At 57.1% G+C, this 12,665-nt stretch overlaps 1 protein-coding gene across 1 annotated transcript in view; it reads left to right on the top strand.

Moving 5' to 3' along the window:
• The window catches only part of KLHL25 (kelch like family member 25), a 33,552-nt gene extending 29,983 nt beyond the window's left edge, over positions 1-3,569 (top strand). Inside the window, exon 3 of the mRNA XM_047864309.1 lies at positions 2,559-3,569. The gene's annotated coding sequence lies outside the window, so the exon portion shown is untranslated. The remainder of the gene's footprint in view (positions 1-2,558) is intronic.
• The last annotated feature ends 9,096 nt before the right edge of the window (positions 3,570-12,665 follow it).

The following is a 12,665-nucleotide window of genomic DNA, read 5'->3' on the forward strand; positions in this document are numbered from 1 at the left end:
GTCCTGCCTTCAAAGAAATCACCACCAAGAGGAAATCCCAGAGCGCAGACCTACATGGACGGGCCTGGTGTATTGAGAAAGGTGCCCAGGCAAGAGTTCAGGCCTCTTGAAACACATCAGCTCCGTCTGTCTGTCCATGCATCCATCCATGCACCTGGACTCTTCACTGGGCTTGTGTTTACCAGGGTTGGCCCCATGCCAGGCCTGGGATCAGCACGCCAGCGCCCTCCCTTGCTGCAGTCCGGCAGGGCAAACCTGTTGTGTGCGGGCAGGGTGACCATTGACGCCCTGTCTCTGCAAGGTGGAGGAGTGTCCCCTCTCACAGATGAGGAGACTAGGCCTCAGAGAAGCACCTGCCAAAATTTGGGGTGGCCCATGGCTGTCCCAGTCTGGGGGCAGCTGTGTGGGCTGGGAGGGAATTCAGGAGCCAGCCAGTGTGGCTCCCCAGTTCCTCAGCCTTTCAGGGTGCCCCTAGGTGCAGTCTTGTCTTCAGCAACAGGGGACAGCCCAGAGGGGCCCCCGTTCCCCAGGTCAGGGTCTCATGGTGTGGGTGGCTCAGAGGTTTGGTTTGGGGCAGCAGTGGGGCCCTGCCTAGAGGGGAACAGCACCCTGCCCCATCTGCCCCATGTGTCCGGAGGGTGTGGGGCAGACAGGCCCAAGGTTTAGGTTTGCCACCTTAAGAGTATCTCGGGGTCCTAGAAGCCTCATGACCCAGCTTCTCGCTTGTGAAGGGTCTTCGCCAGCCCCGCTGAGGGAGCAGTGGCTGCTCTGCCTACCACCTGGGGAGTGCTGACCCCACAGAGCTCAAGTCAACCTTCTAGAAGCCTTGGCAGGGAGGGAGGGAAGGTATACCCCACTTGAAAGAAGAAAGCCCCACAGATTCCAGTGCTGGCTTGAATTTTTAAATGTTACTTGAGTCCGTGCAGACTGACAAGTAGGTAAAAGCCCCTTATGTGTGTAGTTCGTACACGGCTGTGCAGTGGACACGAGCATGCTGGTTAAATAGAACCAAAGCTCTAAAACCAAGAATGGCGTCATCATTCGTTGATGTTCTGCAGAGAGTGTCTTGCCTCTTTGCCTGTTGGCTGGAAGGACACGCAGGCTTTCTGGAGGGCTCCCCCTGCCCGTGCCAAGGGCTGGCTTATCTGTGCCTCTCCGGAGCCACCGTGACACCTGCTTCGGGCAGCTCATCATGCTGGCCAGACATCATCCGTGTCCCGGGCACAAATGGGCCTGCTTGGCTAGGGCCGCCTCTGAGCCCACGGCCCTTACGGCGCTGGCCAGAGGAAGTGGCATCTGGTGTTGAAATGGTGCGTGGACGAGCAGGACGCCCGAAAATCCTCCGGAGAACTCCCGGCCCCCTCCGCACAGGACTCCAGAGAACCTGCTCGTAGACTACAGCCTCACCGCTGTCCCAAGAGCTTCCTCTTCCTCTGCCTGCTGGCTCCAGCCGAGGGTGTCCCTTCCTGACACACGTCCACAGCCACATCTCCATGCGAACTCACGCAGGGTCATGCTGAGCTGTCGCAATGGGTTATGCTTTGAAGATGACCGTGCTGGCCAGCTGCTGGGTTCTCTTACCTGCTCCAAGGAGGTTCTGCACAAAGCCTTCCGCATGCATTAGACCACATCATCCTCTCTGGGAGGCTGAGATCCATCCCCTCGTGTTCCCCAGGAAAAGCTGAAGCTCAGACAGCAGGCGCTGCATTGATTGGGAAGCTGGCGCTGGAGTGTGAGCTCGGTGGCCACAGGGTTACCCCTCATTCACCACCGTCAGCCACCACAGCCTATATCATGGCCCAGGTTGATGGGCTGCACAGTGAATGTCTGTCGAGGGCATGAATGAATGTGCTGGCTGCCACCCACAGCTGGCCCGTTCTTCTAACCACATGGCCGTCCCACCCCTCCCTGCCCCCTACTCTGTGACCAGGTCTACCCCCTCGCTGTTTCCACCTCACTGGCCTACTTTATTTCGATTTTCAAATGTGCCGGATTCCTACCTCAGGACTTTTGCACATGCCGTCCCTCCTGCCTGGACTGCTATTTCCCCCTCTGGCAAACTCCTGTCCATCCTTCACATCTCAGGTTAGCTTATTGCCACCTTCCCATACCCTCCACCAAAATAAAGTCCTGGTTCTTATCCATAATTTTTTGTTTTTCATGCACAGCACTTCCGTCAACTTGTGATTACTGTATGCACTTATTGGTACAAGCGTGCAGTGTCTCCCACCTGGGGGATGATCCAGGAGACGGCAGCTGTATTTCTTTGCCCTCCTGTCCCCCAGGGCCTAGTGTGGCACCTGCTGGCTCGTGGGTGTGCCGGGCATGTGGTTGGAGTGGCTGAATGGACAGGTGGGTAGTTCCCCTGTTCCAGGCGGGGAGGCCAGGGCTCGGGGCCGCAGTGCTGGTAAACAAGAGAGCTGCCTTCTCACACCCAGGCCTTCTGTTCTCAGGCCCCTCACAGTGGCCTCTTGATTATCACTCTGTTCCAGGGTAGGACAGAACCATGTGGGCATGATTCATACTCTGTCTCCCTCCCTCCCTCTTTTCCTCTGCAGACTCCGTGTGTCTGTCCCCACCCCGCGGCCGCAGCCCTCACCGCCAGAGTGGCCCTGACCCTGTCTGCCACTGCAGGAAGCCTGGCCCGGCCCCACACCAGCACTTGAAGTGGCCGGAAGCCGGCCCCACCGGCTCTGGGAGCAGCATTCTCGGGGCTGTTGTGAGCTTTAGACAAGGGAAGAGAAGCTGTCTCAAGAGCCCTGTGTGTCTGTCTGAGGCCTTGGCCTCTGTGAGGTGGTTTGCAGGGGAGAGGACCTTCCAGAGGGGCGTGGACCGACCCCAGGACTCCCTCGGCCTTGGGGCAGAGACACATCCGCAGAGTCGTGGCCTGTTGCCGCAAACCCCGCTCGGGGGGCTGAGAGGAGCCCTGGGCGGGCTGGGGTGGGTGGCACCAGGCGGTCACACAGCACTGACAAAACAGCCTTTGCCTCGTCGCCCTGCTGTGACCATAATGTCACCCAGCACGGGGTGTGTCAGGTCTCATGGAAGCCGGGTCCACCAGGACTGAGAGCAGAGCTACCTGGGAGAAATGAAGACACACTGTGTAGGGGGCAGAAACCCATAGGGTGACCTCATGGCACCTGCAGGACTTCGTTAGCAAATGGCCCTGAGACCCCCCAGCGTTAAAGCAGAAACCCTTGTGCGCCCCTCCCCAGGGTGGGGCTGTGCTCTCTGTGACCTCCCCACCTTCCTCCCAGTCAGGGCAGCTGTGCCAGGTGCAGAGGGACACTCATGCCCCATCGCAGTGGGACTCAGGGGCCTGTGTCCTGTTAGACGAGGGTGCCCTCAGGGGCTGCCCCCCTCAGAGCCTGCCGGTCCCAAGAGGTGGCAATGACCCCATCATCTCCCGACAAGACCGTGAGGGCCCTTAGACCCGGAGCAGGTGTGAGCTGAGGACCCCAGGGTCACCTTAGGGCACCCACTCTGGAGCCCACCAGCATGGATGACAGCAGCTAGGCCCGTGACCCCCGGCGTCCAGGTGGCCGGTTTGCTCCCTGAGCTGCAAAAGGCAAGTGTGATCCCCGAGAGAACTGCCAGTCCTTCGCTCATTTCTCCACCTCCCCAGCCACTGGGTCCCTCACCGGCACATCCCCAGTATCTGGGGTTCTGGAGGGGTCAGCTTGCACCTGGTGTTCGGGCTTCTGGCTCATCCCTTGCCAGTCCCCAGGGCACCACTGGAGGGGGAAGGGGCCTGCACCAAACCTGTGGCTTCCCCGGCCGCCTGCCAGCTGCCTGCTGTCCGCTCGGTGCTACTTGGCCGGTTCAGGACTGGGGCCCCGGAGCGGGCTGAACTGGTGGTGGGGCCACATCACAAAGCACTTGCTGTCTGTGGTCTCACCCTGCCCCCTCACAGGACCTCTGTGCTGCCGCTGGGCCTGTGGGCATCTCTCGGGGGCTAGGTTGCCCCTCACCCCGGAGCACCGGGCACTGGGCATCATCGATCGGCTGCCACTTGGGGAAAAGCTGGAAGCGGAGTGCGTTCCTGGGTCCCTTGGAGGCCACAAGCCCTTCCACAGCAGAGGCTGGCCTCCTTTGCTCCGGGAGACGGCTCCACCAGGGAGGCCGGGAAGGCGGGTGGCGGGGAAGCCGCCCGCCGGAGGCCCCGGGCTGCAGGACAGCCAAGGTGGAATGACCACACTTCGCGCACAGCACAGCGGGCCTTGCAGTGGTGTGTCCCCCGAGTTGTGTTCCTTCTGTTTCTAACTTAATAAAAGAGCTGAGAAAAATCTTGAAATCTTGCTTCTTCCCCTGGGTGCTGGGACCAGTCTTCGGACCCAAGGCGCGGGCAGACTTGGATTTGGCCCCACTAGCCGGGGCTCGAAGTTACCCCCCACTCACTGGCGTCTGCCCCTCTGGTGAGTTGGGGGGTGCGGAGACCCCCTCCCCAGGGACCCTCCGGCACCCAGATGAGAGGTTCCTTTCCTCGGATTATTTCAGCAGCAGAATCCAGATTGCTTTCCTGAAAAGCCCCTGTGAGGGGAACTCTAAATGCACTCATCTCTGTGAGCCCCGGTCGAGGGGTAGGGTGGTGTCATCGCCCCAGGGACCAGCAATTACTTAGCCCAAGGTGGCCTCTCTGACGCTCCCGTCCCCTGATGTTCCTTTATGAGCCTTCGCGGCTCATGTGAGCGAGGGGACAGGGCAGCGGGTGCTCGGAACCTCGGCGGTGTGCAGGCCCCCAGAACCCAAACTGACCTTTAACGGCATGAAGAGCTGGTTCAGATGCCCCAGGAGTGTCACAACTCATTTCTCACCAGGTTCAACAAGCATCACTTGAACTAGTGAGTCGATCTCAAAAAGATGGCACACTTAGAACAGCCGAGCAGAGACGCCCTCCCAGCTGCCTCCGCGGCCCCCAGGCACAGCCCTGGGAGGGACACCCAGCCCTCATACTGCCCACTCCTGCCCCTGTGGTGCAATGACAGCCAGCCACCTTGCAGGCATGAGACCCAGACAGTGGCCATCAGAAGGGGGTGGGACGGCCTCCTAATGGGCCGCAGGACAGCCCGCACAGACGGTAAGTAAAGGGGTATTTCGCATTTATGCAGCCTCAGTGTGAGTGTAAGCGAGCCAAGGCCAGGGTAGCTCCGCAGGGTTGGTCCCCAGCCGTCTCCTATCCTGTTGCTCTGGCAGCTTGCGTGCAAGGCTTCCATCTCCTGGCCCAACATGGCTACCCGGCTCCTGCCATCTCCTCTGCATTCCAGCTGGTAGGAAGGGGAGAAGAGGACGTGACCAGCAAGCCTCTTTAAGGGCACGCCCCAAAACTTGCACACGTAACCTTTGCGCATTCCCAAGGGAGGCGGGACACGCCAGCTACAACTCCAGCGGATGTCTAAATCAAGGAGCGGTGGATACTGAAGGCCAAGGAAGGAAGGAGCCTGCCTAAGCCGACCTGCCTCCCGTTCTCTGGAGCTGCGGACGTGGGACATGCGGGCCTTTTCCAGAGCCTGGCCCCATGTGCGTGCCAGCCTCTGTGTTGCCGCTGACCAGCGCTTTGCATAATTGCCTCCTTTGATTCGCACAGTGACCCCAGAGATGGGCATTCTTGTCCGCTTCCTGCTGGTGAGGAACCAGGCAAGAGGTTGAAGCTCCTCCCCACGGGCTCACACTGGTAGCGGCAGGGGGCAGAACCAGCTGGCTGTGGGTCTGTGGGTCTGTGTGTGTGTGTGTCCCCAATTCAGTGATGGCAGGGCTAATGGAATTGAGGTCAGGTTCTGTAAAGCACTAAATACCACACTGGGCACCCAGAGAGCCTGGCTGCAGTGAGAATGGCTGCCATCCTCCCAGTGGTGGATGTGGGATTTGCACCCAGTCTCTGGCCAGCACACCCAATTGCATTGGTTCCTTGGACACCCAGGGGCCAGACCGTGTCTGGGATGGAGCTTTGGGGAGGGGAGCCCATCAGTGATGGAGTAAGAAGTCCTTGAGAACCTTGTCTCAAGGTGACTGTCAGAGCATTTATGTTGTAGTTCCCGATGTGGAAAAGTGGACAGGAAGGCCACGGGAAGCACTGTCAGCCTCCCCCGGGGCCAGGAATGGTGGCCGATTATCCCTCCTCCCAGAGCGGGAGCCGATGAGGGGCAAGCCCAGACCACCAACCCCAACGCCATGTGGAGACCATCCCTGTTCAACACCCAAGGCTGTATGTAAATCCTGCTGGGGAAAGAAGGAACCTTGCAAGCAGCAATTATCTTTGATGAGGCAGCTCAGAAAGAGCTCTTCTGGGTTGTCAGTAGGTGGGTATTTTGTGCGGTAAGAAACAAAGCCCATCGTCCCAGCCCCTGCCCCACAGGAGGGGAACAGTCTTCTGCAACAACACAGGTGGCCTTGGAGGTGGCCAATTTCCCCAGCGTGGTGCCCCACCTGACCTTCCAGCCTCTGGCCACACAGCACCTGCTGGCCTTGTGCCCTGCCCCAGAGGCAGGTGTGCCCGGGGCCGATTTCCAGTGGGGACACCAAGCTGCTCTGGCTTTTCACCTGCTTGGTTGCCACCTTGGGCTGTGGGCTTGGGTTTGGACAGAAGCTGTCAACCTGGGATTCAGGATCGAATTTGGGTCTGTGCACTTGAATGGGGAAAAAATTAACACCCTTAACTTTAAGAATCTCTTGATGACAGCACTTTCTTCAACTGGGAACGTAGGGAAACACCCCACTGGTATCAGCAGCCTCCATGACTCTCTGGATGTTTTCATGGCATTACAGTCATAAATACCTTGAAGTTACACAAACTCATGACTGTGTGTGTCCAAATTATAGTAATTCTTTGGCCACCAGATCACGTTACTAATGTGTGAGTAGAGAAGCATGGACGTAAAGGTACAGATTATAAATTTGGTTTCTAAAATATTTCATAGGTGTTCCAGGCAGAACCGTGTCCCCAATGCCTATGTTGAAGTCCTCACCAACCCCCAGTGCCTTAGTAGCCATTTCGGAAAGAGGGTCTTTGCAGATGTGATCAGTTAAGGTGAGGTCATAGCAGAGTAGGGTGGGCCCCTACCCCAATCTGACTGGTGTCCTTAGAGGGCAGATGTGGACACAGACCCACACACGGGGATCGTTGAAGCCATACCCCACAGGCCAGGGCACTATCAGAAGACAGGAGAGGGGCACCCGGGCAACTCAGTCAGTTAAGCCTCCAACTTCTGCTCAGGTCATGATCTCGCAGTTCGTGGGTTCAAGCCCCGCATCGGACTCTGTCCTGACAGCTCGGAGCCTGGAGCCTGCTTCGGATTCTGTGTCTCCCTCTCTCTCTGCCCTCCCCCACTCATGCTTTGTCTCTGTCTCTCTCCCTCAAAAATAAATCAACAACAACAAAATCAAAAAAATGAAAAAACATAGGAGAGGGGCCCAGGACGGACTCTTCCCTAGTGTGACAATAGCATGGGCCTGCCGACACCTTGATCCTGGACTTGCCTCCAGAACTTCAAGGCTGCACATTTCTGTGGCTCAAGCAGTCCTTGCAAACTAATGCAATAGGTTTCCCCCTTAGTCTGCATGTTTCCACTTACCTACTTAACACCATTCCTCTGAGGAGTCCACAGGCTTCACCCACTGACGCGGGGCTGGAGCACCGACAAGGTTAGGGTTGGAAGCCCTGACCTAGGGTGAGCCGAGGGGTGCTGGGTCCTGTCCAGGCAGGCTGCCATGCCTCTCTGCTCATTGGAGGTACCCCAGCAAGGACTGCAGTCCTGCGGGGTGCCCTCAGCCCAGGACCCACGCTTAGCACAGTAACCTCATGCCTTCCTGGTGTCCTGATCCAGGAGGGAGCCAAGCTGTCAGCCCAGAGCCCGACTCAGGACTCGAGCTCACAGACCATGAGATCATGACCTGAGCCAAAATCAAGAGTCAGACACTTAACCAACTGAGCCACCCAGGCGCCCCCCACCCCCCAAATGTTTTTTTCATTATCTTTGTGTTAATGTTTATTCATTTTTGAGAGACAGAGACAGTGCGAGCAGGGAAGGGGCAGAGAGAGAGGGAGACAGAGAATCTGAAACAGGCTCCAGGCTCTGAGCCGTCAGCAACAGAGCCCGACATGGGGCTCGAACCCACGAACCACAAGACCGTGACCAGAGCCAAAGTCAGATGCTCAACCGACTGAGCCACCTGGGCGCCCCCCAAATGACTTTTAAGGTCAGAGTGCAGTGTAGTTTTAATGGAAAAGACACAGGCTTAAGGTCAAAGGGCAGGGTCTTTGCCAGCTGACACTCTGGTTTCAGAGCCAAGCAGATCCCGATTACAACCTGCCTTGTGCAAGATATTCTCAGACTTGGCTCACCTGAGGCACCCACTGGAAGCATAGTTGGGGGCTTAAACAGGAACACGTGGATTTCTTTCTTGCCTTATGGGAGAGATCTGCGAGTGAGGAGGAAGGAGTGAGCCAGCCGCTCCCCCTCCAGAACGGTCTCCGCTTCGGGCTCCGAGGGGGACGTGGGATGCAGCCATGGGGGAGTGCGCTTGTCCCTGGTCCCCGAGCTCTCCAGGACGTGTTTTCCCGTGTAGGCCCGCAGAGGTCATTGCCTGCAGATGGAAGCTGAGTGGGACAGAGTGGAGGCCTCTGCACGGAGGGCCGGGTGCAGACGTCCACCGGGAGAATTTGGGGTTTGGTGGAGAGCCTGGCGAGTTTGTACCCTGGTTTGCCTGGGGCTGAGGGGCTCCCAGGATGTGGGAAAGTGACATACAGACCAGGACAGGGGCTCACCCCACCTGTGTCCCCTCTGCTGGCCCCCTGGGCTGAGGGGGCCTGGCTCTGGAGCTGGCCTGGGCACCGTGGCTGGAGGCTGGCAGCGATTCAGGGGAGCATGACTAGGCCTCACCTCCCATGCCGCCCCCAGTACATACCGGCAGCATGTCATGGGCAAACCCCAGAACCTTTCAGATCTCACACCTATAAAGAGGGCCGGCCACGCCCTCACGGGGTTAATGACACAGGCTGGTGTTTTCAAAAGCTCCCGGGGTGACAGGCCCCTGCAGAAGGGCACTCAGTACCTGCTTCATTGAGTTGAATTGGGGAGGATTGGACTGCCTTCCCGGCCAATTACTTCATCTAATTTATGGACCAGCAACTTTGTGCCAGGCACAGGGCTCCATGCTGGTGGCTGCCGTCCCCCCAGGGTCCAGCGACCCAGCCCTCCCGGTGGGTGACAAGGCCCCACAAGCTCTCACCCCATCTCTGCTGCCCCAGTCAGGGCGGTCTGCAGACAGACTCATCGCTGTACCCAACCCCCCCCACCCCCCAGCCCCATGAGCACCCAGGGCTGCCTCCCAAGCAGTGCAGCCTGGGCAGGGGAACAGGGGAGGTGGGAGCAAGAGACAGGCTTCCCCCTCACTCCCCCACCCTGTCTCCTGGGATGAGCTCTGCTGGGACAACAGACCCTCATCCAGACACTGGCTCTGAAGACAAAGCATGCTCTGAGATTTCACGCAGTACGACAGCTCATTTCAACTCCGTAAGAACTTTATGGGTTTTTAAAATTTGTTTGTTTGTTTGCTTATGTTTATTTTTGAGAGAGAGAGATTAAGCACAAGCAAGGGAGGGGCAGAGAAAGAGAGGGACAGAGGATCCAAGGCAGGGTCCTTGCTGACAGCACCAATGGGGGGCTCGAACTCATGAACTGTCGGATCATGACCTGAGCCAAAATCAGGAGTCAGATGCTTAACTGACTGACTCACCCAGGTGCCCCCAACTCCATAAGAACTTGAGAAGGTAACTCTGCCCTCTGTCTGCTTTGGAGAGTGGATGCTGGTGCTCTGTGTCACATCTCTGGGCTCCTCCTATGGCCTTGTCACAGACTGGGGGCAGGACACTGTGTTTGGTCTTTCTTGCTGTCCACCTCCCCGCTTCTCAGGGAAAGAAGCGACATGTGAACCCGACAGGTGAAATGTTACCAAAAAGCACAGCTGCTGAGGTTGGGCTGTGAGGCTGTGCCCTGGTAGAGGGACCCGCTCGGGCTGTCGGCTTCATTCTGCCCTCCCCGCTGGTGGGTGGCACGCCATTGGCTGCTGTTTCTAACTCACACTGATGCTCGCTCCCTGTAGGCCAGCACCGTCCTTGCCGCATCTGTGCCTTCCCGGAGGTCTGAGCTGTGCTCAGGTCAGCATGCCTTGTCCCCAGGAGCTGAGCCCCCGGGTTGCACAGGGCAGGGTGGTGGGGACACACTGGGAGTCAGGCCAGCTGGGATCCAGCCCTCCTTGTACCCAGTGACCGTCCTTGGGAACGTCGCTTTGCTCCTCTAGCTCAGTTCCTCATTTGCTATAAAAGTGGGGGAGGGGCAGAATATTGATTGTCTAAAGGATTAAGTTGAATCTGGTAGATAAAGAGGTTACTAGGCTTCCTTCAACAACGTCCCTTTCCTTTGCTCATATAAGGTTGTAACTGTGTAATTTGTGCATGTTAGAAGAGAAATTAACTAGAAAGAGAAAGCATTCCGGATTCCCTGAAGAGTCACAGGAAACTCCATTAGCAATACCCATTTCCCTTTTAGCCCTGGCTGCCAGGAAACCCAGGGCCGACTGCACGTGTCAGCACAGAGGCTAGGATTTCCCTCCTCCGGGCACTCTGGGTGCATCCTCTTCCTTCTGCCCAGATATTCATTTCATGAGCCCCCTGTGGAAATGGTCAGTGCAATCACAGGACCTCAGCTTCTGAATGCAAAGTGCACGGAGTCATAAGAAACTTGCTGGGGCTTCTTCATCTTGAGACCTTCCTCCCTGGGAAGCTGACTGCATCCGGAAAGAGTGATTCCCTGTGCTGTCCACAGGGACGGCCCCCCTCCAGGTCCAGGCCTGTGTCTGGTGGCTGGTAGTAGAGGGTTCTGGTCCGACACAGCTTTGCCCAGAGCCCGCCAAGCATCGAGGGGCCAGCAGCTCACTCGGGGGATATTCCCCCAGGAGGCCTAGGCCATCTCTGGGTGCGAGCGCGGCTCCCCCAGGCCTGTCAGAGCAGGAGCCCCGGCAGGCAACCGAGGAGGTGTTTTTCCCTCTCCAGGTGAGGGAGAAAGGGCAGAAGTCTCCCATCCCCCTTGGGAGCAGTGCCTGCTGCATGGTCCCCAACGCTGGGGGAGGCATCACAGTGGACACAAGCTGGGACAGTGGCAGGACCCCTGTGTACACGCTCTCTCCCCAAGACTCAGCCTTGCTGGCCCTCCTTTACCACCCTCCCCAATGGGCTGTCCGTTCACTGCACAAGAGAGAAACACCTGTCCACTCCTGGGACCATTCTGCCGTGGCACCCACAGTGCAGAAACCTCAGGGCCACCGAAGGCATGTGCTGAGAACAGGCAGCACCGCGGGGGAGGTTGACAGCAAAGTATAAGGTGACCCGAGAGTATTCCACTGACCGATGCAGAGCAGGGCTCCACATCCGTGTGTCCTCCTGTGCAGACATCCATCCATCCATCCATCCGTCCCACTTACCTCCCTACCTACCAATCTGTCCAGTTCTCAGCTTGAATCACAATTCAAAACCAACAGTTGTCCCTGTGCTGACAATTGGATTTAAACATAAAAAACAAAAAAGATATATATATTTTCTGGTGGAGATGAATTCTGAATTGGCCAATTTGCCAACAAGGGCTGGCTTGGCTAATTAGGTTACACAGTAGGCATTTTCTGTACATTGAACAAGTTAGAGCTTCATCCTTAAATCTGTTTAAGGCAGGTAAACAGTTTGTCTCAAATCATACACTTTGTATCTGTTAAGCTTGTGATATTACTTTAGAGACCAGCTTTTTTTTTTTTTAGTTCATTAATTTATTTTGAGAAAGAGTGAGCAAGAGGAGGGGCAGAGAGAGAGAGGGAGAGGGAGAATCCCAAGCAGACTCCACACCCTCAGCACAGAGCCTGATGCAGGGCTCAAACTCACACACCATGAGATCCTGACCGAACCCAAGAGTCAGATGCCCAACCAGCTGAACCACCCCAGGTACCCTGGGATCAGCTTAAAAATGCAAGACGTAGCAGTGCCTGGGTGGCTCAGTCGGTTAAGCGTCTGACTTCAGGTCAGGTCATGATCTCATGGTTTATGAGTTTGAGCCCCGTGTCGGACTCTGTGCTGACAGCTCAGAGCCTGGAGCCTGCTTCCAATTCTGTGTCTCCCTCCCTCTCTCTCTGCCCCTCGCCGCTTGCTCTCTCTCTCAAAAATAAATAAAACATTAAAAAAAATTGTTTTAATGCAAGAGGTAGATGAGTGCTCTAGATTATTTTGAGTGGCGGGGGACACCTGGCTGGCTCAGTCTGTGGAGCATGTGACTCTTGATCTTGGGGGCATAGAGCTTACTTAAAAACAAAAACATGCTGAGCATGTAAAATTATTTTAGTGGGACATGTGACTAAGAAGTCTGATGATCACTACCAGGCCCTGGCCAGCGCTAGGCTGGGACTCAGGTGATTTCTTCTGTCCCTCCGGGCCTGTGTGAGGCCCACACCACACTGGAGGGGGGAGGGTGTGGGGGGAAGGGGGTGTATACAGGCCCACCACCACACAAGACCTACTCGGTACTGGGTGCCACCCCGCGGCGGTAAGAGGAGGCAGGAAGGCCAGCAACAAGCAGCTGGCCGGGGGCTGGTTCCCACAGGCTCCCTGCCAGGCGGAAGACTGGCCTGCT

Source organism: Prionailurus viverrinus, chromosome B3 (genome assembly GCF_022837055.1).
Source record: "Prionailurus viverrinus isolate Anna chromosome B3, UM_Priviv_1.0, whole genome shotgun sequence".
Lineage (NCBI taxonomy): Eukaryota > Metazoa > Chordata > Mammalia > Carnivora > Felidae > Prionailurus > Prionailurus viverrinus.